We start from the raw sequence: 26408 nt of genomic DNA on the forward strand, positions 1-26408 counted from the left end.
TCATTCTCCTTTTAAAGGATGGCCCCCAGGGTTCAGCATCTGTGTCCAGCTGAGCAAAGCCTGGAGAAGAGTGCTCCCACTGATGTGGACTCTCCACAGCTGCCCCAGTGTCTGCTCATGCTCACACGTGTCTGGTAACTCACCAGGTGCCAACCCAACTAACTGAGGACTAGGACCCACTGAGGTGTGAGTATCTGCGCTGGATAGATGAATTAATTGCACAAATAGAGATAAATGGGTTTGATCTAATCGCCATGACAGAGACATGGTTGCAAAATGACCAAGGTTGGGAACTAAATATTCCAGGGTACATGACATTTAGAAAAGACAGGCAGAATGGAAAATTAGGGAAAGTTGCCCTAATAATAAAGGATGAGTTAAGGACAGTGGTGAGAAAGGATCATGGCTCGGTAAATCAGGACGTAGAATCAATGTGGGAGGAGATAAGAAATAACAAGGGCAGAAAACAGTGGTGGGAGTAGTTTATAGGCCCCCTAATAGTGGTAATACCATCGGACAGAGTTTTAATCATGAAATAATGGGAGCTTGTAACAAAGGTAATGCAGTCATCAGGGGGACTTTAATCAGCATATAGACTGGGCAAATCAAATTGGCAAAGGTAGTTTGGAGGACGAGTTCATGGAATATATTCGAGAAAGTTTCCAAGAGCAATACATCATGGAACCAACCGGGGAACAAGTTATTTTAGATAGAGTCATAGAGTCATAGAGTGATACAGCACGGATAGAGGCCCTTCGGCCCATCGTGTCCACGTCGGCCATCAAGCCCTGTCTACTCTAATCCCATATTCCAGCATTTGGTCCGTAGCCTTGTATGCTATGGCATTTCAAGTGCTCATCCAAATGCTTCTTGAATGTTGTGAGGGTTCCTGCCTCCACAACCCTTTCAGGCAGTGAGTTCCAGACTCCAACCACCCTCTGGGTGAAAAAGTTCTTTCTCAAATCCCCTCTAAACCTCCCGCCTTTTACCTTGAATCTATGTCCCCTTGTTATAGAACCCTCAACGAAGGGAAAAAGCTCCTGAGTATCCATCCTATCTGTGCCCCTCATAATTTTGTACACCTCAATCATGTCCCCCCTCAGCCTCCTCTGCTCCAAGGAAAACAAACCCAATCTTCCCAGTCTCTCTTCATAGCTGAAGCGCTCCAGCCCTGGTAACATCCTGGTGAATCTCCTCTGCACCCTCTCCAAAGCGATCACATCCTTCCTGTAGTGTGGCGACCAGAACTGCACACAGTACTCCAGCTGTGGCCTAACCAGTGTTTTATACAGCTCCATCATAACCTCCTTGCTCTTATATTCTATGCCTCGGCTAATAAAGGCAAGTATCCCATATGCCTTCTTTACCACCTTATCTACCTGTTCCGCCGCCTTCAGGGATCTGTGAACTTGCACACCAAGATCCCTCTGACCCTCTGTCTTGCCTAGGGTCCTCCCATTCATTGTGTATTCCCTTGCCTTGTTAGTCCCTCCAAAGTGCATCACCTCGCACTTTTCCGGGTTAAATTCCATTTGCCACTGTTCCGCCCATCTGACCAACCCATCTATATCGTCCTGCAGACTGAGGCTATCCTCCTCGCTATTTACTACCCTACCAATTTTTGTATCATCAGCGAACTTACTGATCATACCTTTTACATTCATATCCAAGTCATTAATGTAGACCACAAACAGCAAGGGACCCAGCACCGATCCCTGTGGTACCCCACTGGCCACAGGCTTCCAGTCACAAAAACAACCTTCGACCATCACCCTCTGCCTTCTGCCACTAAGCCAGTTTTGTATCCAAAGTGCCAAGGCACCCTGGATTCCATGGGCTCGTACCTTCTTGACCAGTCTCCTGTGGGGGACTTTATCGAAGGCCTTACTGAAATCCATGTATACCACATGCACTGCGTTACCCTCATCCACACGCCTAGTCACCCCCTCAAAAAATTCAATCAAATTAGTCAGACATGATCTTCCCTTGACAAAGCCATGTTGACTATCCCTGATTAATCCTTGCTTCTCCAAGTGGAGACTAATTTTGTCCTTCAGAATTTTTTCCAATAATTTTCCTACCACTGATGTTAGGCTCACTGGCCTGTAGTTCCCCGATTTTTCCCTACTCCCCTTCTTGAATAATGGTACTACATTAGCGATTCTCCAGTCCTCTGGCACATCCCCTGTGGCCAGAGAGGTTCTGAATATATGTGTTAGAGCCCCCGCAATCTCCTCCTTTGCCTCACACAGTAGCCTGGGATACATTTCGTCCGGGCCTGGGGATTTATCCATTTTTAGGCCTGCTAAAACCGCCAATACCTCCTCCCGCTCGATGTTAATATGTTCGAGTATATCACAGTCCCCCTGCCGTATTTCTATGTCTACATCGTCCTTCTCCATAGTGAAAACAGATGCAAAAAATTAGAACCCCTCCTACACACAGATTGCCATTTTTGTCCCTAATGGGCCCTATTTTTTCCCTAGTCATCCTCTTACCCTTAATATACTTATAAAACATCTTAGGATTTTCCTTTATTTTGCTCGCCAGTGTTATTTCATGGCCCCTCCTTGATCTCCTAATTTCCTTTTTAAGTATCCCCCTGCACTTTTTGTACTCCTCTAGGGCTTCCTCCGTCTTTAGCCTTTTGTATCTGCCAAAAGCCCTCCTTTTTTTCCTAATCCATTCTCGTATATCCCCTGACATCCAAGGTTCCCTGGAGTTCTTGGAACCACCCTTGACCTTTACAGGAACATGTTGCCATTGTATGGTCTCAATCTCCCTTCTGAAAGACTCCCATTGCTCCGATGCGGATTTTCCTACAAGCAGCTGATCCCAGTCCATTTTGGCCAGATCCTGCCTTATCCTATTAAAATCGGCCTTCCCCCAATTTAGAACCTTTATTTCCGGCCCCTCCCTGTCCTTTTCCATGACCACCTTAAATCTCACCGAATTATGGTCACTGTCACCAAAGTGCTCACCTACTAGCACTTCTTCCACTTGGCCGGCCACATTCCCTAGAATTAGGTCCAGTACCGCCCCCTCTCTTGTAGGACTTTCTACATGCTGGCTCAAAAAGCTCTCCTGGATGCACGTTAAGAATTTTGTACCCTCTAAGCCTTTTACACTCTGAGTATCCCAGTTAATATTGGGGAAGTTGAAATCCCCCACTAATATTACCCTATTATTTGCACAATTTTCTGAGATTTGCCTACATATCTGTTCCTCGATCTCCCCCTGACTGTTTGGGGGCCTATAGTACACTCCCATCAAAGTGCTTGCCCCCTTTTTGTTTTTAAGCTCCACCCATATGGCCTCATTAGAGGAACCTGCTAATATATCATCCCTCCTTATGGCAGTAATTGATTCTTTAATTAATATTGCGACCCCCCCCTCCTCTTATACCTCCCCCTCTGTCTCGCCTGAAGATTCTGTACCCCGGAATATTGAGCTGCCAGTCTTGCCCCTCCCTCAACCATGTCTCTGTGACAGCAACAATATCATACTCCCATGTGTTTATCAACACCTTCAGTTCATCCACCTTATTCGCAAGACTCCTTGCATTAAAATAGATGCCATCCAGCCTTGCCCTCACATATTTGCCCTGTCTTCCAAGCTGACTTGTTTTTTTCTCTATATTTGGCTGCACATCACCCCCTATTGTAGCTCCGCTCTGTATCCCATCCCCCTGCCAAGTTAGTTTAAACCCCCCCCAACAGTGCTAGCAAACCTCCCCGCAAGGATATTTGTCCCGCTCTGGTTCAGGTGCAACCCGTCCGACTTGTACAAGTCCCACCTTCCCCAGAAGCAGGCCCAGTGATCCAGGAAACTGAAACCCTCCCTCCTGCACCAACTCTTTAGCCACGCATTCATCTGTTCTATCCTCCTATTTCTATACTCACTAGCCCGTGGCACTGGGAGTAATCCAGAGATTACAACCTTTGAGGTCCTGCTCTTTAATCTGCTACCTAGCTCCCTAAATTCTTGATGCAGGACCTCATCTCCCTTCCTACCTATGTCGTTGGTCCCAATGTGGACCACGACCTCTGCCTGCTCACCCTCCCCCTTGAGAATGCCCTGTAGCCGCTCAGTGACATCCATGACCCTGGCACCAGGGAGGCAACAAACCATCCTGGAGTCACGTTTACGGCCACAGAAACGCCTGTCTGTTCCCCTTACGATAGAATCCCCTACCACTATAGCTCTTCCACTCTTTTTCCTCCCAGCCTGTGCAGCAGAGCTACCCCTGGTGCCAGGAAGTTGGCTGCTGCTGCCTTCCCCTGATAAGTCATCCCCCTCAACAATATCCAAAGCGGTATATTTGTTTGAGAGGGGGACGGCCACAGGGGACCCCTGCACTGCCTGCCTGCTCCTCTTACTCTGCCTGGTGGTCACCCACTTACTTCCTGCTGTACAACCTTTACCTGCGGTGTGACCATCTCACTAAACGTGCTGTCCACGACGTTTTCAGCATCGCAAATGCTCCATAATGAATCCATCCGCAGCTCCAGTGCCGCAATGCGGTTTGTCAGTAGCTGCAGCTGGATACATTTCCCGCACACATGGTCGTCAGGGACACCGGAAGGGTCCCTGATTTCCCACATCGAGCAGGAAGAGCATAACACGGGGCTGGGCTGTCCTGACATGACTTACCCTTTAACTAATTAATTCAAATTAAATGAATCCCACCAATTTCACTTCAATTAAAAGGTATACTCAAGGGCCCTTGCTGAACAGCAGTCCCCCACTACACAACAGAGACCCTAGAATCCACAAACTCTAACCTTAGACAAATTCAGCAGGAAAATACTCACCAGCCAATCACTTGCCTCTTCCTTGGTGACGTCCCACTTGGATTACTTTTTGCTTCTTATTTATCTTAGGTCCAGGAGTTAAGTCCCTGTGATGTCGCACAGTAGTTGTCTCTTGGTGCAGGTCTGCTGCTGCTTTTATTCCACAATCTCAGTCTTCTGCTCTCAGGTCCACTACCGCTCTGCAGGAAAAGTTTGGAAAAGCAAGGCAAAACAGCACCTCCTTCCCCCACTTACCGAACTCTCAGCACACTGTGTATATCAGCACACTGTGTATATCTTGTATTATGTAATGCGATACGGTTAATTAGTAATCTCACAGTAAAAGAACCTCTGGGGAAGAGTGATCATAACATGTTAGAATTTCACATTGAGTTTGAAAGTAACATACTTAATTCAGAAACTGGAGTCTTAAACTTAAATAAAGCCAATTACATAGGTATGAGGGTGAGTTGCAAAAGGTAGATTGGGAAAATAAATTAAACGGTTTGACAGTTGAAAAGCAATGGCAAACATTTAAAGAAATATTTCAATATTCTCAACAAGTATACATTCCATTGAGAAATAAAAACTTCATGGGAAGAGTGATCCACCCGTGGCTAACTAAAGAAGTTAACGAGAGCCTTAGATGGAACGAAAAGGCCTATAATGTTGCCAAGAAGAGTGATAAGCCTGGGGGTTGGGAGAGTTTTAGAAACCAGCAAAGGAGGACCAAAAAATTGATAAAAAGGGAGAAAATAGAATATGAAAATAAACTAGAAAGAAATATAAAAATGGATTGTAAGAGCTTCTACAAGTCTGTAAAAAGGAAGAGAGTAGCAAAAGTAAACGTGGGTCCCTTAGAGGCTGAGACAGGAGAAATTATAATGGGGAATCAGGAAATGGCAGATGTGTTAAACAAATATTTTGTATCTGTCTTCACAGTAGAAGACACAAAAAGTCATACCAGAAATAGTGGGGAACCAAGGGGTAAATGAGAGTGAGGAACTTAAAGCTATTAATATCACTAGAGAAAAAGTACTGGACAAACTAATGGGTCTAAAAGCCAACAAATCCCCTGGACCTGATGACCTACATCCTAGGGTTCTAAAAGAGGTGGCTGCAGAGATAGTGGATACATCGGTTATGATCTTCCAAAATTCTCTAGATTTTGAAACGGTCTCAGTGGACTGGAGGGTAGCAAATGTTACCCCACTATTCAAGAAGGGAACTATAGGCCAGTTAGCCTGACATCAGTCGTTGGGAAAATGCTGGAATCCATTATTAAGGAAGTGGTAACAGGGCACTTAGAAAATCATAATATGATTAGGCAGAGTCAACATGGTTTTTTGAAAGGGAAATCGTGTTTGACAAATTTATTAGAGTTTTTTGAGGATGTAACTAGCAGGGTCGATAAAGGGAAACCAGTGGATGTAGTATATTTGGATTATCAAAAGGCATTCGATAAGATGCCACATAAAAGGTTGTTACACAAGGTATGGGCTCATGGTGTTGGGGTAATATATTAGCATGGATAGAGGATTGGCTAAAGGACAGACAACAGAGAGTAGGGATAAACGGGTCATTTTCGGGTTGGCAGGCTGTAACTAGTGGGGTGACGCAAGGATCAGTGCTTGGGCCTCAGCTATTTACAATCTATATTAATGACTTAGATGAAGGGACCGAGTGTAATGTATCCAAGTTTGCTGACAATTCAAAGCTAGGTGGGAAAGTAAGCTGTGAAGAGGCCACAAAGAGTCTGCAAAGGGATATAGACAGGTTAAGTGAGTGGGCAAGAAGGTGGCAGATGGAGTATAATGTGGGGAAATATGAGGTTATTCACTTTGGTAGGAAGAATAGAAAAACAGAATGAGTGCTAAATTGGGCCGTGTAGCACCCGTTGTTTTGGCGCTACACGGCCTCTCCGACATCCAAGATGGCCTCTTGGCTGTGCTCGCACGTTTCCAGCCTGACGTGCGCCGGATGCCATCTTGGTATAGGAGTTAGTGCAGGCGCAGATAAGGAACGCTGGAATCATGTAAAGTAGGAAAAAAATGGATACGATCAGTGTGTAACAATGATTTGAAGTGATAGACACCATTTTGGAACTTACGCTCAACTCAACACACAGTCTTAACTCCGACCATCTGAACGTGTCTTAGAGAGCCTAGAGGACCCCCCACCAGCGCTATTTAAAGAGACCATACAGGATTTACAGGTTAGTGGCTGGATTATTGCTTCTGGCTGCTGATACATTTATAACTGTTTTTGGAGGTCTCCTAAACTTGAATACTAGAATGTGGGGACAAAGCCTAACATTTATAGCCAGGCCGTACAGGAGTGAAGTTAGGAAATGCTTCTACATCCAAAGGGTGGGAGATGTTTGGAATGCTACTCTGCATAAGGCAGTTGATGCTAGCTCAATTGTGAATTCTAAATCTGAGATTGATAGATTTCTGTGAACCAAGGGTATTAAGGGATACGGGGCTAAGGTGGGTATTTGGAGTTAGGTCACAGGTCCACCATGATCTCATGGAATGGCAGAACAGGCTCGAGGGGCTAAATGCCACTGCCACTTGCCGCCTCTTGTTATGCACCACCTTCTCCTGCAAGAAAGTGTGACGTGTGTCTGGGTGATGTGCCTGTCATAGTTGAATAGCTGCCAGTGTGTGCGGCCTGTGAGTTGTGGGTGGGTGGTTTGAAACAGTGATAATGTGTAAGGGTGAGAGGAAGCATCTGGTTGGAAGAGTTGAGTACTGATGGAGTGAGTGAGTTTGTTGGTATGTGGGTGATGGGGGGTGTAGTGTGTGGTGCAGTTGGTAGGAGACGCCACTTGACAGTTGACCTCACTCACCTTGACCGCTCATGTCAAAGCATTGAACTTCTTCCTGCACTGCATCCATGTTCATGATGCTGTGAGCCTGGCATTGACTTCGTCCCCCGCTGCCTCCCACTGCCTTTTGGATATATGTCTGGAGGGCCTCTTGCACACCCCCCTCCCCCACTGCAGATATAGGATGTCCCTCCTTCTGTTCACCTCTTGCACCAAGGTCTCTAGTGCATCAGCAGAGAGCCTTGGTGCACGCACTCTCACAGGCCTGGTACCAACTCAGATCGGCAGATTGGTGAGGTCTGGCGTGCAGATTGGAGGATGTGGGATTTAGTAGTGCACAACCTTTATTCAATGTTTTAACAAAACTCATCGGTGCGTAACCATAGGGATGGAACCTGCATCTGTGTTTTAGTGTTCGATGTCTGGTTTCCATTCAGTCTCTGTGCAGACAGTAGACTGTTATTTTCAGCAAATAACATGTACCAGCTACCTTTAAGAGATTTTGAAGAAACATCCTCCCTTTAAGAGATTGGGCTCCCCCTGCTGGTGGAAAGTACGAATTGCATTGAATACTCAGGCCGGCCGAAACTCGTGTCCTGCCTGCGCAGGGGTCATTGGGCACGGGGTAATAGTGCATCACGCTACCTACGCCCGAAAACGCCCTTTATCCAATTCTTTTCCCCCAATATTTTTTAAATGGTGAGAAACTATTGAATGTTGGTGTTCAGAGAGACTTGGGTGTCCTCATACAAGAATCACAAAATGTTAGTATACTGGTACAGTAGGCAATTAGGAAAGTAAATGGCATGTTGGCCTTTATTGCAAGGGGGTTGGAGTACAAGAGTAAGGAAGTCTTACTACAGTAGATACCTCACCTGGAGTACTGTGTACAGTTTTGATCTCCTTATCTAAGGAAGGATATACTTGCCTTGGAGGCGATGCAAAGAAGATTAATTCCTGGGATGAGAGGGTTGCCCTGTGAAGAGAGGTTGAGTAGAATGGGCCTTACTCTCTGAAGTTTAGAAGAATGAGAGGTGATCTCATTGAGACATATAAGATTATGAGAGGGCTTGACAGCATAGATGCTGAGAATTGTTTCCCCTGGCTGGAGAGTCTAGAACTGGGGGACATAGTCGCAGGATAAGGGGGCGGCCATTCAAGACTAAGATGAGGAGGAATTTCTTCACTCAGAGGGTTGTGAATCCTTGGAATTCTCTACCCCAGAGGGCTGTGGATGCTGAGTTGTTGAATATATTCAAAGCTGAGATGGATATATTTTTGGACTCTAGGGGAATGAAGGGATATGGGGATAGGGCGGGAAAGTGGAGTTGAGGTCGAAGATCAGCCATGATCTGATGAAATGGCGGAGCAGGCTCGAGGGGCCGAATGGCCTACTCCTGCTCCTATTTCTTATGTTCTTATGTAAATTAGAATGGGGAATAAGGAAATGGCAGAGACGTAAAACAAATATTTTGTATCTGTCTTCACAGTAAGACACAAAAAACATACTGGAAATAGAGGGGAACCAAGGAGCTAATGAGAGTGAGGAACTTAAAGTGATTAATATCAGTAGAGAAAAAGTACTTGAGAAACTAATTGGACTAAAAGCTGATAAATCCTCTGGACCTGATGGCCTACATCCTAGGGTTCTAAAAGACTTGGCTGCAGAGAGAGTGGATGCATTGGTTATGATCTTCAAAATTCCCTAGATTCTAGAATGGCCCAGCGGATTGGAAGGTAGCAAATGTAAGCCCACTATTCAAGAAAGGAGGGAGAGAGGAAACAGGGAACTACAGGCCAGTTAGCCTGACATCAGTCGTCGGGAAAATGCTGGAATCCGTCATTAAGGACATGGTAACAGGGCACTTAGAAAATCATAATATGATTAGGCAGAGTCAACATGGTTTTATGAAAGGGAAATTGTGTTTGACAAATTTATTAGACTTCTTTGAGGATGTAACTAGCAGGGTAGATAAAGGGGAACCAGTGGATATAGTGTATTTGGATTTTCAAAAGGCATTCGATAAGGTGCCACATAAAAGGTTGTTGCACAAGATAAGTGCTCATGGGGTTGGGGGTAACATATTAGCATGGATAGAGGATTGGTTAATGGACAGAAAACAGAGAGTATGAATAAATGGGTCATTTTCACATTGGCAGGCTGTAACTAGTGGGGTACCACAAGGATCAGTGCTTGGGCCTCAGCTATTTACAATCCATATTAATATAGATTTGGGTGTCCTTGTCCATGAAACACAGAAAGTTAACATACCAGCAAGCAATTAGGAAGGCAAATGGTATGTTGGCCTTTATTGCAAGGGGGTTGGAGTTCAAGAGTAAGGAAGTCTTGCTACAGTTGTACAGGGCTTTGGTGAGATCACACCCAGAGTACTGCTGTGAGTACCAGTTTTGGTCTCGTTACCTAAGGGAAGGATATACTTGCCTTAGAGGAGGCGCAACAAAAGTTCACCAGATTGATTCCTGGGATGAGAGGGTTATCCTAGAAGAAGAGATTGAGAAGAATGGGCCTATATTCTCTGGAGTTTAGAAGAGTTTAGAAGAATGAGAGGTGATCGCATTGAAACGTATAAAATTCTTAGAGGGCTTGACAGGGTGGATGCAGAAAGGCCATTTCCCCTGGCTGGAGAGTTTAGAACTAGAATCATAGAATCATAGAAGTTTACAACATGGAAACAGGCCCTTCGGCCCAACATGTCCATGTCGCCCAGTTTATACCACTAAGCTAGTCCCAATTGCCTGCACTTGGCCCATATCCCTCTATACCCATCTTACCCATGGAACTGTCCAAATGCTTTTTAAAAGACAAAATTGTACCCGCCTCTACTACTGCCTCTGGCAGCTCGTTCCAGACACTCACCACCCTTTGAGTGAAAAAATTGCCCCTCTGGACCCTTTTGTATCTCTCCCCTCTCACCTTAAATCTATGCCCCCTCGTTATAGACTCCCCTACCTCTACCTTATCTATGTCCCTCATTAGGTCATAGTCTCAGGATAAGGGGTCGGCCAATTTAAGACTGAGATGAGGAGGAATTTCTTCACTCAGAGGGTTGTGAATTTTTGGAATTCTCTACCCCAGAGGGCTGTGGATGTTGAGTCGTTGAATATTTTCAAGACTGAGATTGATAGACTTTTGGACCCTAGGGGAATCAAGGGATATGGGGATCAGGCGCGAAAGTGGAGTTGAAGTCAAAGATCAGCCATGATCTTATTGACTTAGATGAAGGGACCTGTTCAGTTCTAACGGTGCTTTTCTCTCTCTTGTGTCACGTAGCCCTGTCACATAACATTATACTGACTGCACCACCTATAGCTACAATACCTTTGCATTGTTGCCACCATGCAGCAGGTTTGATAGTCGATACACAGGCGCATCTCTCCCTCTCTCACACTCAGGCAGGGCAGGTGACTGGGTATGGTTACACATTTGCTTTACTGGTGGTTTCGCTGAAATCCAGCCAGATCTGCCAGGTAGAAAATGGGAAGGCGTACTGTTACATTAAACAACAAGCATCTTCTCAAAAACCCAAAAGTCACAGATACGGAGGGAGGTTTAACGAGTTAGGACTCTTGGCCCAGAGATTCATGCAACTGGCGGCAATGTAGGGACTTAAGGCGCAGAGGTTCAGAGCTGCCCTAGGTGGCTTTCCGTTCATTTGAAATCAGCAGAAATGTTTGGGGGAGACACTGATCCTGCATGGACATTGGCTACCAAGACCAAACTGTACAGCTCCTGGTGATCTCTTACTCTCTTTCTCTCTCACACTGTCCTACCTTTCTCTGCATCTCTGTTCAGTTCCCAAAGTGGTGTAATGTATAACTCTCTCATTCTCACTATCATTCTCTCTCCCTGTCTCTCTGTCTCTGTCTCTGTCTCTCTCTCTTGCTCCCTCTCTCTTTCTCTCTGCCTCCCCCGTCCTTTTCTCTCTTTTTCTCTCTCTATAGCTTTCTCTCTCTCACCCCCTTTTTCTCTATCCCTCTCTCTCGGGTTCATTTCGAGAAGAAAAGAATTGAAAAGCAGAGAAGTTATGTTAAACTTGTACAGAACGTGGGTTAGACCTGGTTACAGACGAGATAGAGAGGGGGGTATAAAAGGAGGGGGTGGCAATATTGGTTAAAGAAACAATTATAACTGTGAGGAAGGATGATATGTTCGAAGGATCATCAGATGAGGCCATATAGGTTGAGCTAAAGAACAAAAAAGGGGCAGTCACACGACTGGGAGTGTACTATAGACCCCCAAACAGTCAGAGGGAGATAGAGGAGCAAATATGTAAGCAAATTTCTGAGAAGTGAAAAAACAGTTGGGCAGTAATAGTAGGGGATTTCAACTACCTGAATATTAACTGGGATACAAACAGTGTAAAAGTATAGAGGGCACAGAATTCTTAAATTGCATTCAGAAGAACTTTTTTAGCCAGTAAGCCCAACAAGAGAAGGGGCAGTTCCAGAGTTAGTTGTAGGGAATGAAGCTGGGCAGTTGGAAGGAGTATCAGTGGGAGAGCATTTTGGAATGTTGGCTTTTATTGCTCGGGTGATAGAATATAAAAACAGGGAGGTATTGCTGCAGTTATATAAGGTATTGGTGAGACCGCACCTGGAATACTGCATACAGTTTTGGTCTCCATACTTAAGAAAAGACATACTTGCTCTCGAGGCAGTACAAAGAAGGTTCACTCGGTTAATCCCGGGGATGAGGGGGTGGACATATGAGGAGAGGTTGAGTAGATTGGGACTCTACTCATTGGAGTTCAGAAGAATGAGAGGCGATCTTATTGAAACATATAAGATTGTGAAGGGGCTTGATCGGGTGGATGCGGTAAGGATGTTCCCAAGGATGGGTGAAACTAGAACTAGGGGGCATAATCTTAGAATAAGGGGCTGCTCTTTCAAAACTGAGATGAGGAGAAACTTCTTCACTCAGAGGGTGGTAGGTCTGTGGAATTTGTTGCCCCAGGAAGCTGTGGAAGCTACATCATTAAATAAATTTAAAACAGAAATGGACAGTTTCCTTGAAGTAAAGGGAATTAGGGGTTACGGGGAGCGGGCAGGAAATTGGACATGAATTTAGATTTGAGGTTAGGGTCAGATCAGCCATGATCTTATTGAATGGCGGAGCAGGCTCGAGGGGCCGATTGGCCTACTCCTGCTCCTATTTCTTATGTTCTTATGGTGGTAGTGATCATAATTCAGTTAGATTTAGCATAGTTATGGAAAAGGACAAAGATAGAACAGGGTTAAAAGTTCTCAATTGGGGAAAGGCCAATTTTACTAAGCTGAGAAGTGATTTAGTAAAAGTGGACTGGAAACAGCTACTTGAAGGTAAATCAGTGTCAGAGCAGTGGGAGACATTCAAGGGGGAGATAGTGAGGGTTCAGAGTAAACATGTTCCCACAAAGAAAAAGAGTGGGACTCCCAAATCTAGAGCTCCCTGGATGACAAAGGACATACAGGGTAAGATAAGGCAAAGAAGGGAAGCTTATGTCAGATACTGAGAGCTCAATACTGCAGAAAGCCTCGAGGAGTATAGAAAGTGCAGGGGTGAAATTAAAAAGGAAATTAGAAAGCAAAGAGAGGGCATGAAAAAATACTGGCAAGTAAAATTAAGGAAAACCCAAAAATCTTTTATAAATACATAAAGAGCAAGAGACTAAATAAGGAAAGAGTAGGGCCTATTAGAGAGCAAAAGGGTAACCAGAAGATGTGGGTATGGTTCATAATGAATACTTTGGGTCTGCCTTCACAAAAGAGAGGGAGGATGCAGAGATTATAGTTAAGGAGGAGGAGTATGAAATATTGGATGGGAGACGAAGTATTAAGGGGTTTAGTATCTCTGAAAGTAGATAAATTGCCAGGCCCGGATGAAATGTATCCCTGACTGTTAAGAGATGCAAAGGAGGAAATAGCGGAGGCTCTGACCATCATTTTCAGATCCTCGCTGGCTAAAGGTGTGGTGCCGGAGGATTGGAGGACTGCTAACGTTGTACCGTTGTTTAAAAAGGGAGAAAGGGATAGACCGAGTAATTACAGGCCAATCAGTCTAACCTCGGTGGTGGGCAAATTATTGGAATCAATTCTGAGAGACAGCATAAATCATCATTTAGAAAGGCATGGGTTAATCAAGGACAGTCAGCATGGATTTATTAAGGGAAGGTTGTGTCTGACAAACTTGATTGAATTTTTTGAGGAGGTAACAAGGAGGGTCGATGAGGGTAACCCGTTTGATAGAATCATAGAATCATAGAAGTTACAACATGGAAACAGGCCCTTCGGCCCAACATGTCCATGTTGCCCAGTTTATACCACTAATCTAGTCCCAATTTCTCTCCCCTCTCACCTTAAATCTATGCCCCCTCGTTATAGACTCCCCTACCTTTGGGAAAAGATTTTGACTATCTACCTTATCTATGCCCCTCATTATTTTATAGACTTCTATAAGATCACCCCTTAACCTCCTACTCTCCAGGGAAAAAAGTCCCAGTCTGTCTAACCTCTCCCTATAAGTCAAACCGTCAAGTCCCGGTAGCATCTTAGTAAATCTTTTCTGCACTCTTTCTAGTTTAATAATATCCTTTCTATAATAGGGTGACCAGAACTGTACACAGTATTCCAAGTGTGGCCTCACCAATGCCCTGTACAACTTCAACAAGACATCCCAACTCCTGCATTCAATGTTCTGACCAATGAAACCAAGCATGCCGAATGCCTTCTTCACCACCCTATCCACCTGTGACTCCACTTTCAAGGAGCTATGAACCTGTACTCCTAGATCTCTTTGTTCTATAACTCTCCCCAACGCCCTACCATTAACGGAGTAGGTCCTGGCCCGATTCGATCGACCAAAATGCATCACCTCACATTTATCTAAATTAAACTCCATCTGCCATTCATCGGCCCACTGGCCCAATTTATCAAGATCCCGTTGCAATCCTAGATAACCTTCTTCACTGTCCACAATGCCACCAATCTTGGTGTCATCTGCAAACTTACTAACCATGCCTCCTAAATTCTCATCCAAATCATTAATATAAATAACAAATAACAGCGGACCCAGCACCGATCCCTGAGGCACACCGCTGGACACAGGCATCCAGTTTGAAAAACAACCCTCTACAACCACCCTCTGTCTTCTGTCGTCAAGCCAATTTTGTATCCAATTGGCTACCTCACCTTGGATCCCATGAGATTCAACCTGATGCAACAACCTACCATGCGATACCTTGTCAAAGGCTTTGCTGAAGTCCATGTAGACCACGTCTACTGCACAGCCCTCATCTATCTTCTTGGTTACCCCTTCAAAAAACTCAATCAAATTCGTGAGACATGATTTTCCTCTCACAAAACCATGCTGACTGTTCCTAATTAGTCCCTGCCTCTCCAAATGCCTGTAGATCCTGTCCCTCAGAATACCCTCTAACAACTTACCCACTACAGATGTCAGGCTCACCGGTCTGTAGTTCCCAGGCTTTTCCCTGCCGCCCTTCTTAAACAAAGGCACAACATTTGCTACCCTCCAATCTTCAGGCACCTCACCTGTAGCGGTGGATGATTCAAATATCTCTGCTAGGGGACCCGCAATTTCCTCCCTAACCTCCCATAACGTCCTGGGATACATTTCATCAGGTCCCGGAGATTTATCTACCTTGACGCGCGTTAAGACTTCCAGCACCTCCCTCTCTGTAATATGTACACTCCTCAAGACATCACTATTTATTTCTCCAAGTTCCCTAACATCCATGCCTTTCTCAACCGTAAATACCGATGTGAAATATTCATTCAGGATCTCACCCATCTCTTGTGGTTCCGCACATAGATGACCTTGTTGATCCTTAAGAGGCCCTACTCTCTCCCTAGTTACTCTTTTGCCCTTTATGTATTTGTAGAAGCTCTTTGGATTCTCCTTTGCCTTATCTGCCAAAGCAATCTCATGTCCCCTTTTTGCCCTCCTGATTTCTCTCTTAACTCTACTCCGGTAATCTCTATACTCTTCAAGGGATCCACTTGATCCCAGCTGCCTATGCATGTCATATGCCTCCTTCTTCTTTTTGACTAGTGCCTCAATCTCCCGAGTCATCCAAGGTTCCCTACTTCTACCAGCCTTGCCCTTCACTTTATAAGGAATGTGCTTACCCTGAACCCTGGTTAACACACTTTTGAAAGCCTCCCACTTACCAGACGTCCCTTTGCCTGCCAACAGACTCTCCCAATCAACTTCTGAAAGTTCCTGTCTAATACCATCAAAATTGGCCTTTCCCCAATTTAGAATTTTAACTTTTGGGCCAGACCTATCCTTCTCCATAGCTATCTTAAAACTAATGGAATTATGATCACTGGTCCCAAAGTGATCCCTCACTAACACTTCTGTCACCTGCCCTTCCTTATTTCCCAAGAGGAGGTCAAGTTTTGCCCCCTTTCTAGTCAGGCCATCCACATACTGAATGAGAAATTCCTCCTGAATACACTCAACAAATTTCTCTCCATCCAAGCCCCTAATGCTATGGCTGTCCCAGTCAATGTTGGGAAAGTTAAAGTCCCCTACTATTACCACCCTATTTTTCTTGCAGCTGTCTGTAATCTCCTTACATATTTGCTCCTCAATTTCCCGTTGACTATTTGGGGGTCTGTAGTACAATCCTATCAAAGTGATCTCTCCCTTCTTATTTTTCAGTTCTACCCATATAAACTCAGTGGGCGAACCCTCGGATATATCCCCTCTCACTACTGCCGTGATGTTCTCCCTAATCAAGAACGCAACTCCCCCTCCTCTCTTACCTCCTGCTCTATCTTTCCTATAGCATCTGTACCCTGGAACATTGAGCTGCCAGTCCTGCCCCTCCCTTAGCCATGTTTCAGTAATAGCTATAACATCCCAGTCCCATGTACCCATCCATGCCCTGAGTTCATCTGCCTTGCCCATCAGACTTCTTGCATTGAAATAAATGCAGTTTAATCTAGACTTCCCTTGGTCTTTGCCCTGCTTTCTCAGACCATCTGTCCGGTCATGTTCTGTACACTCTCCCTTGCTGCCTTTTGTTTCTGTCACCACTTTATTTCCCACTGACTTCCTGCATCGGTTCCCATCCCCCTGCCACATTAGTTTAAACCCTCCCCAACAGCACTAGCAAACACTCCCCCTAGGACATTGGTTCCAGTCCTGCCCAGATGCAGACCGTCCAATTTGTACTGGTCCCACCTCCCCCAGAACCGGTTCCAATGGCCCAGGAATTTGAATCCCTCCCTCTTGCACCATCTCTCATGCCACGTTTTCATCCTAGCTATCCTGTCATTCCTACTCTGACTAGCCCGTGGCACTGGTAGCAATCCTGAGATTACTACCTTTGAGGTCCTACTCTTTAGTTTAACTCCTAACTCCCTAAATTCAGCTTGTAGGACCTCATCCTGTTTTTTACCTATATCGTTGGTGCCTATATGCACCACGACAACTGGCTGTTCACCCTCCCCCTCCAGAATGTCCTGCAGCCGCTCCAAGACATCCTTGACCCTTGCACCAGGGAGGCAACATACCATCCTGGAGTCTCGGTTGCGTCCGCAGAAACGCCTGTCTATTCCCCTTACAATCGAGTCCCCTATCACTATAGCTCTGCCACTCTTTTTCCTGCCCTCCTGTGCAGCAGAGCCAGCCACGGTGCCATGAACCTGGCCACTGCTACCTGTTTCGGAGGGAGATGACCGCAGGGGACCCCTGCACTGCCTTCCTACTCTTCCTCTGTCTGTTGGTCACCCATTCACTATCTCCCTCAGTAATTTTTATCTGTGGTGTGACCAACTCACTGAACGTGCTATCCACGACATTTCTCAGCATCGCGGATGCTCGAAAGTGAATCCATCCGCAGCTCCAGAGCCGTCAAGCGGTCAAACAGTAGCTGCAGCTGGACACACTTCCCGCAGGTGAAGGAATCAGGGATACAGGAAGGATCCCTGAATTCCCACATCCCACAAGAGGAACATGACACGGCTGTGGGATCTCCTGCCATGACTTAACCCTTAAGTTAGCTTAACAACAACTACAATGTCAAGAGAAAAAAAAGGAAAGAAAAACTACTTACCACTCCCTTTAAGGAGTTTACTCCTTTAAATTGTTCTTAATTTAGAGAATGTTAACTACACTAGGGACCTTGATTCACTAAAAAAAACGCTACTTCCTATAAGACCTGCAGACCTTCCCTTTCTTTTTTACTTTAGTTACTGTGGATAAGTAGAAATACTCACCTGAACCGACTCACCAATCAGGTGCCTCCCCTGTGTCGGGTCCCGATCTGATTCCTGACGTCACTTCGAACTCGGTCACAGCTCCCTCTGAAATCCCGCCTTTTATCGGACGCTCCCTCCGCTCGGCTCGGCTCCTCTCAGCTGTTCTCAGCGCTCTGAAATCCCGCCTTTTATCGGACGCTCCCTCCGCTCCGATCCGCTCCTCTCAGCTCAGATGTAGTTTACATGGATTTTAGCAAGGCTTTTGACAAGGTCCAACATGGCAGACTAATCAAAAAAGTAAAAGCCCATGGGATCCAAGGGAAAGTGGCAAGTTGGATCCAAAATTGGCTCAGTGGCAGGAAACAAAGAGTAATGGTTGACGAGTGTTTTTGTGACTGAAAGGCTGTTTCCAGTGGGGTTCCGCAGGGCTCAGTACTTAGCCCCTTGCTTTTTGTGGTATATATTAATGATTTGGACTTGAATGATCAAGAAGTTTGCAGATGATACAAAAATTGGCCATGTGGTTGATAGTGAGGAGGAAAGCTGTAGACTGCAGGAAGATATCAATGGACTGGTCAGGTGGGCAGAAAAGTGGCAAATGTAATTTAATCCAGAGAAGTGTGAGGTAATGCATTTGGGGAGGGCAAACAAGGCAAGGGAATACACAATAAATGGGAGGATACTGAGAGGATAGACGAAGAGAGGGACCTTGGAGTACATGTCCACCATCCCTGAAAGTAGCAGGACAGGTAGATAAGGTGGTTAAGAAGTCAGACGGGATACTTTCCTTTATTAGCCGAGGCATAGAATATAAGAGCAGGGAGGTTATGCTGGAACTGTATAAAACGCTAGTTAGGCCACAGCTTGAGTACTGCGTACAGTTCTGGTCACCACATTACTGGAAAGATGTGATTGCACTAGAGATGGTACAGAGGAGATTTACGAGGATGTTGCCAGGACTGGAGAATTTTAGCTATGAGGAAAGATTGGATAGGCTGGGGTTATTTTCTTAGGAACAAAGGAGGCTGAGGGGTGATTTAATTGAGGTGTATAAAATTATGAGGGGCCCAGATAGAGTGGATAGGAAGGACCTATTTCCCTTAGCAGAGAGGTCAATGACCAGAGGGCATAGATTTAAAGTGATTGGTAGAAGGATTAGAGGGGAGCTGAGAAGAAATTTTTCCCCCAGAGGGTGGTGGGGTCTGGAACTCACTGCCTGAGAGGGTGGGAGAGGCAGAAACACTCAACTCATTTAAAGAATACTTGGATGTGCACCTGAAGAGCCGTAACTGCTTTTTCTCCCCTCTAAGTTAGGCAATTGGGTAAAATTAAAGTAAAAGCCAGGAACGTAAAAAGAAAACTTAAACTAGTTTATTAACTAGAGTAATAAACTATAAATAACTGGTTTTAAGGCTTGATTTTTAGTTTAGTTAATAATCTAACACCAGAGGCATGGCAGGGCAGCTTAGTCCCGTGGAATGCGCATCCTGTGCCATACGGGAACTCCAGGACGCTTCCCGTGTCCTGGACAACCGTATGTGCAGGAAGTGTCATCAGCTGGAGGAGCTCGAGCTCTGGGTTTTGAGAAGCAGCTGGCGACACTGCAGGACATCCACGAGGCTGAGAATTTTGTGGATAGCACGTTTCAGGAGGTGGTCACCCCACAGATTATGGGAGTGCAGGCAGAGAGGGACTGGGTGACCGCCAGACAGACAAGGAGGACCAGGCAGATAGTTCAGGAGTCCCCTGAGGGTATCTCACTCTCCAACCAGTATTCAGTTCTGAGTACTGGTGGGGGAGAGGATTCCCCTGGAGAGTGCAGCCAGAGCCAAGACCACAGCACCATGGATGGCTCAGCTGTACAGGGGGGGAGGAGAAAGGTCAGGAGAGCAATAGTGGTAGGGGATTCTATAGTTAGGGGAACAGTCAGGCAATTCTGTGGCCGCAGGCGTGATTCCAGGATGGTATGTTGCCTCCCTGGCGCCAGGGTCAAGGATGTCACTGATCAGCTGGAGAACATCCTGGGGGGGAGCACCTGGGGGGGGAGGGTGAACAGTCAGGCGTCGTGGTCCATATCGGGACCAACGACATAGGTAGAACGAGGGATGAGGTCCTGCAGGCAGAGTTTAAGGAGTTAGGAAAAAGATTGAAAAGCAGGACCTCAAAGGTAGTAATGTCCGGATTACCCCCGGTGCCTCGTGGGAATAGAAATAGGAGGATAGAGAAGATGAATGCATGACTGCAAAGGTGGTGCAGAGGGGTGGGGGGAGGTGCTTTAGATTCCTGGGGCATTGGGACCGGTTCTGGGGGAGGTGGGACCGGTACAAGCCGGACGGGTTGCACCTCAACAGGTCCAGGACCAATATCCTTGCGGGGAGGTTTGCTAATGCCGTCGGAGAGGGTTTAAACTAGCTTGGCAGGGGGGTGGGAACCTGAGTGTGGATTCAGATGGGATAAATCAGAACTGGAAATGGAAGACAGAAAATTAGTGAGTGAGTCTGGAAGGCAGAGGGAACGAAGGTTAGAACATAAACAACAGAGGAGTCTGGCAGTCCTTAAATGTATTTACCTCAATGCAAGGAGTACAGGAAATAAGGCGGATGAGCTGAGGGCACAGATAGACACGTGGCAGTATGATATCTTAACTATTACAGAAACACGGCTTAAAGAGGGGCAGGACTGGCAGCTTAACGTCCCTGGTTACAGGGTTTTCGGACGCGATAGAGAGGGATAAAAAAGGAGGGGGGGTGGCAATTTTGGTTAAAGGAACAATTACAGTTGTGAGGAGGGATGGTATTTTAGAAGGAGCATCAAATGAGGCCTTATGGGTTGAGCTAAAGAACAAGAAAGGGGCAGTCACACTACTGGGAGTGTACTATAGACCCCCAAACAATCAGAGGGAGACAGAGGAGCAAATATGTAGGCAAATTTCTGAAATTTCTGCAAAAACAATAGGGCAGTAATAGTAGGGATTTCAACTACCCGAATATTAACTGGGATACAAACAGTGTGAAGGGTATAGAGGACGCAAAATTCTTAAATTGCATACAGGAGAATTTTTTTAGCCAGTATATAGCAAGCCCAACGAGAGGGGGGGCAGTTCTGGATTTAGTTCTAGGAAATGAAGAGGGGCAGGTGGAAGAAGTAGCAGTGGGAGAGCGTTTTGGTGGTAGTGATCATAATACGGTTAGTTTTAGCATAGTTATGGAAAAGGACAAAGACAGAGCAGGAGTTAAAGTTTTCCATTGGGGAAAGGCCAATTTTACTAAACTGAGAAGTGATTTAGCAGAAGTAAACTGGAAACAGCTACTTGAAGGTAAATCAGTGTCAGAGCAGTGGGAGGCATTCAAAGGGGAGATTCAAGGGGTTCAGAGTAAACATGTTCCCACAAAGAAAAAGGGAGGGGCTGCCAAATCTAGAGCCCCCTGGATGTCAAGAAGCATTCAGGGTAAGATAAGGCAGAAAAAGAAAGCCTATGATAGACACCGGGAACTCAATACCACAGAAAGTTTAGAGGAGTATACAAAGTGCAGGGGTGAAGTTAAAAAGGAAATTAGGAAAGCAAAAAGAGGACATGAAAAAATATTAGCAGGTAAGATCAAAGAAAACCCAAAGATATTTTATAAATACATTAAGAGCAAGAGGATAACTAAGGAAAGAGTAGGGCCTATTAGAGATCAAAAAGGTAAACTATGTGTGGAGGCGGAAGATGTGGGTATGGTTCTTAATGAATACTTTGCATCTGTCTTCATAAAGGAGAGGGATGATGCAGGGATTGTAGTTAAGGAGGAGGAGTGTGAAATATTGGATGGGATAAACATAGTGAGAGAGGAAGTATTAAGGGGATTAGCATCTTTGAAAGTGGATAAATCACCAGGCCCGGATGAAATGTATCTCAGGCTGTTAAAAGAAGCCAGGGAGGAAATAGCGGAGGCTCTGGCCATCATTTTCCAAACTTCACTGGATACGGCGTAGTGCTGGAGGATTGGAGGACTGCTAACGTTGTACCGTTGTTTAAAAAGAGAGCGAAGGATAGACCGAGTAATTACAGGCCAGTCAGCCTAACCTCGGTGGTGGGCAAATTATTGGAATCAATTCTGAGGGACAGGATAAACCGTCACTTAGAAAGGCCCGGACTAATCAAGGACATTCAGCACGCATTTGTTAAGGTGGGGTCCTGTCTGACTAACTCCATTGAATTTTTTGAGGAGGTGACAAGGAAGATCGATGAGGGTAACGCAATTGATGTAGTCTACATGGATTTTAGCAAGGCTTTTGACAAGGTCCCACAGGGCAGATTGGTCAAAAAAGTAAAGGCCCATGGGATCCAAGGGAATGTGGCAAATTGGATCCAAAATTGGCTCAGTGGCAGGAAGCAAAGGGTAATGGTCGACGGGTGTTTTTGCGACTGGAAGGCTGTTTCCAGTGGGGTGCCTCCGGGCTCAGTACTGGGTCCCTTGCTTTTTGTGGTATACATTAACGATTTGGACTTAAACATAGGGGGTATGATTAAGAAATTTGCAGATGACACAAAGATAGGCCATGTGATTGATAGTGAGGAGGAAAGCTGTAGACTGCAGGAAGATATCAATAGACTGGTCAGATGGGCAGAAAAGTGTCAAATGGAGTTCAATCCGGAGAAGTGTGAGGTAATGCATTTGGGGAGAGCAAACAAGGCAGGGGAATACACAATAAATGGGAGGATACTGAGAGGTGTGGAGGAAGTGAGGGACCTTGGAGTGCATGTCCACAGATCCCTGAAGGTAGCAGGACAGGTAGATAAGGTGGTTAAGAAGGCATATGGAATACTTTCCTTTATTAGCTGAGGCATAGAATATAAAAGCAGGGATGTATAAAACACTAGTTAGGCCACAACTTGAGTACTACGCACAGTTCTGGTCACCACATTACAGGAAAGATGTAATTGTACTAGAGAGGGTGCAGAGGAGATTCATGAGGATATTGCCAGGACTGGAGAATTTTAGCTATGATGACAGATTGGATAGGCTGGGGTTGTTTTCCTTGGAACAGAGGAGGCTGAGGGGTGATTTGATTGAGGCGTACAAAATTATGAGGGGCCTAGATAGAGTGGATAGGAAGGACCTATTTCCCTTAGCGGAGGGGTCAATAACCAGGGGGCATAGATTTAAAGTGATTGGTAGAAGGATTAGAGCAGAAATGAGGAAAACATTTTTCACCCAGAGGATGGTGGGAGTCTGGAACTCACTGCCTGAAAGGGTGGTAGAGGCAGAAACCCTCAACTCATTTTTAAAATACCTGGATGTGCACCTGAAGAGCCGAGACCTGCAGAGCCATGGACTAAATGCGGGAAAGTGGAACTAGGCTGAGTGGCTCCTTTCTCAGCCGGTGCGGACACGACGGGCCGAATGGCCTCATTCTGTGCCGTAAATTTTCTATGATTCAATGATTCTAACCTACAGGCCTGCAGACCAAGTGCTGGAAAGTGGGATTAAGCTGGATAGCTCTTTATCGGCCGGCATGGACACAATGGGCCGAATGGCCTCTTTCTGTGCCATAACTTTCTGTGATTGTGACCACACTTGGAGGACTGTGTACAAGTTCTGGTCTCCATATTATAAAATGGATACAGAGACACTGGAGATGATGAAAAAAAAATTACAAGGCTGATACTAGAACTGAGACAATACAACTATCGGGGAAGATTGAACAGGCTGGAGCTCTTTTCTCTAGAAAAGAGAAGACTGAGGGGTGACCTGATAGAGGTCTTTAAAATGATGAAGAGGTTCAATAGGATAGACGTCAAAAAGGTGTTTCCACTTGTGGGGAATCCAAAACTCGAGGTCATAAATAAAAAAATAGTCGCTAATAAATCCAATAGGGTATTCAGGAGAAACTTTACTCAGAGTGGTGAGAATGTGGAACTCGCTATCACAAGGAGTGGTTGAGGCGAATAGTATAGATGCATTTAAGGGGAAGCTCGATATATGCTGATAGGGTTAGATCAAGTAGGGAGGGAAGAGGCTTGTGTGGAGCATAAACACTGGCATAGAACCGTTGGGCCGAATGGCCTGTTTCTGTGCTGTAAATTTCTAGGTAATTCTCCTTCTTCCCCTCTCTCTTTCTCTCTCTTGCTTTCACTCTCTCTCCCTCTTTATCTTTCTGCCTCTGTCTCCCTCTGTCTCTCTCTCTCTGGCTCTCTCTCTCTGTCTCTCTGATTTGGTCTCTCTGTCTTTCTCTCTCTCTCTCTCTCGCTCTCTCTGTTTCTGTCTGTCTGTCTCTCCCTCTCTCTGTTTCTGTCTCTCTCTCTCTCTCTCTCTCTGTGTCTCTCTCTAGTTTCTGGGCTTTGTGTGTAGGTTTGACCTTTTTGCAATTCATGTTTTTTCCTGAGATATTTGATAGGTCACAGAGAGCTGTCCACTGTTATCACTGCTCCAGATGAACGGAAAAATAATTCTGTCACAATCCAGCTTTAAGCTGCGGTGAATGGGTGGTCGTCGGTCCATTTTCTGTCCTCAATCACAGCCAAAGCCTGGCCATGAGTGAATAAGGTTACACTGTGCTGTCTGGGAGTTAATTATTAAACCGCAGTCGACAGTAATAGAAAGGCCGAGGCTGCACAGATAATGAGATTGGGCAATTCAGCAACAGGTTCCTATATAACTGGGGGAACGTTGTGGTATCCTAGCAACAGGGGCAGCATCAGCCTCACAGCCTGTGATGCCAGCCCTGAGAACAAAGCACGGATTCACTGACGAGGTTCACCTAAAGGTCCATCGAGGTCCCCGCTGACAGCCGCCTGACATGCCCAGACTCGAGGGCTCTGACACATCCCCCGTGTTGGAGCATGAAGACAGAAATACACAGCAGGCCCAACAGCGTCTGCACCGAGAAAAGACAGATTAACAATCACCAGGTCGCCACTTGAAAAATTAAGCTGCCTTTCTTCCTTCAGACGCTGAAATTAAAATCGAAGAATATAAAAGGGAAAGGGGATTAGAGTAGAGAGATAGCACTGGCTCCATCAGGATGGGCCGAGCGGCCTCCCCTTGTGCTATAATCTCTCTGACTCTCGGATGACCAGCTCCCAGTGTGTTTCCAGCATTTTCTATTTTTATTTCAGGTTCCCGGCATTCCCGGTTTGCCCCTTTAACCGGCTGTGTAGTCCTCTGCAGCTGACAGTGATGTCAACCACATTAGGGGACACAGGACAACAACAACAACTTATATCTATATAGCGCCTTTAAGACAGTAAAACGTCCCAAGGCACTTCACAGGAGCGTTATCAGACAAAATTTGACACCGAGTCGCATTAAGACAGGTGACCAAAAGCTTGGTCAAAGAGGTAGGTTTTAAGGAGCGTCTTAAAGGAGGAGAGAGAGAGGTAGAGAGGCGGAGAGGTTTAGGGAGGGAATTCCAGAGCTTAGGGCCTAGGCCGCCAATGGTGCAGCGATTAAAATCGTGCAAAGCTGCACAAATAAACAAGAAAAGAATCATATTGCAGAGGAAGGATGGAACTTTACATCACAGAAGGAGGCCATTCGGCCCAGCGCACTGTGCTAGTCCGCTGAACGAGCTGTTCACTTCGTGCTGTTCCCCTGCCCTTTTCAATTTTTCCTTTTCAAAATATTTGTTCACTCCCCTTTTCAAAACTATTTTGGATTCTGCTTCCACCTCTAATTCCTAAAAACCAGCTAACAATAAACAGTTCCAAACCTCTCTCTCTCTCTCTCTGCTCTTTGATCCCATAGGGCAGAAAACTGGCAATAGCAGATTGGCCAATGAGAAGGTAAAGCGGGCGAGACGTATAACAAGCAGTCAGTTTACCACCACCGGCCAAAGTGAAGATCAACCGCCATGCACCCAGACTGGGTTCAAACCCAGGGGCAAGGGTGAAAGGTCAGTGCCTGAACCCACTGAACTCACCTCGTTCCTGAGGGTGAGTCCTTTGCATCAAACGTACTGGGCAATTCACTTGTGACAAGAGTGACTGGATGGTCAGATAACTTGTATTAAAGGGCAGGGAGTGGCTGGCCGTGTTTACAATGATATAAAATGACTACAGATAGTACTGAATAGCCCCATAATTATTCTGGGTGATTGTCACACACGAATTAAATTAAATATTTGTACATTAACACCATATAGCATCAATTCTAGACTGAATCATGCTCACTGAAATATGTCCATGATCAAAGTGCCCAGGAGGCAGAGCCTGCGCCAGGGTCAGTTTAGGTGAGGAGTTCCAGGAGATTGTACTCCTATCACTCTGAAACACAGGTGTCCTAGGGCATGCTCAGTCCATGGAGAAGGGGCAAAATCTTGCCTGATCTTGATTTTTAATAATCGAGTTATGGAATAATGACCAGGGAAAGAGGTCGAAGTAAGAAATGGCAATGGGTTGAAGATGAGTTTCTGGAGACAGGAGAGGCTGAGGGGAATGGTGAGGAGCTGGGCGTTTGGGGTAGATCAGTGAAAGAAGGGCAGGTACAGCAAGCAATTAGGAAGGCTAATGGAATGTTAGCCTTTATTACAAGGGAGATGGAGTACAAGACTAAGGAAGTCTTACTACAATT

The sequence above is a fragment of the Heptranchias perlo genome, chromosome 33 (assembly GCF_035084215.1).
Source record: "Heptranchias perlo isolate sHepPer1 chromosome 33, sHepPer1.hap1, whole genome shotgun sequence".
NCBI lineage: Eukaryota > Metazoa > Chordata > Chondrichthyes > Hexanchiformes > Hexanchidae > Heptranchias > Heptranchias perlo.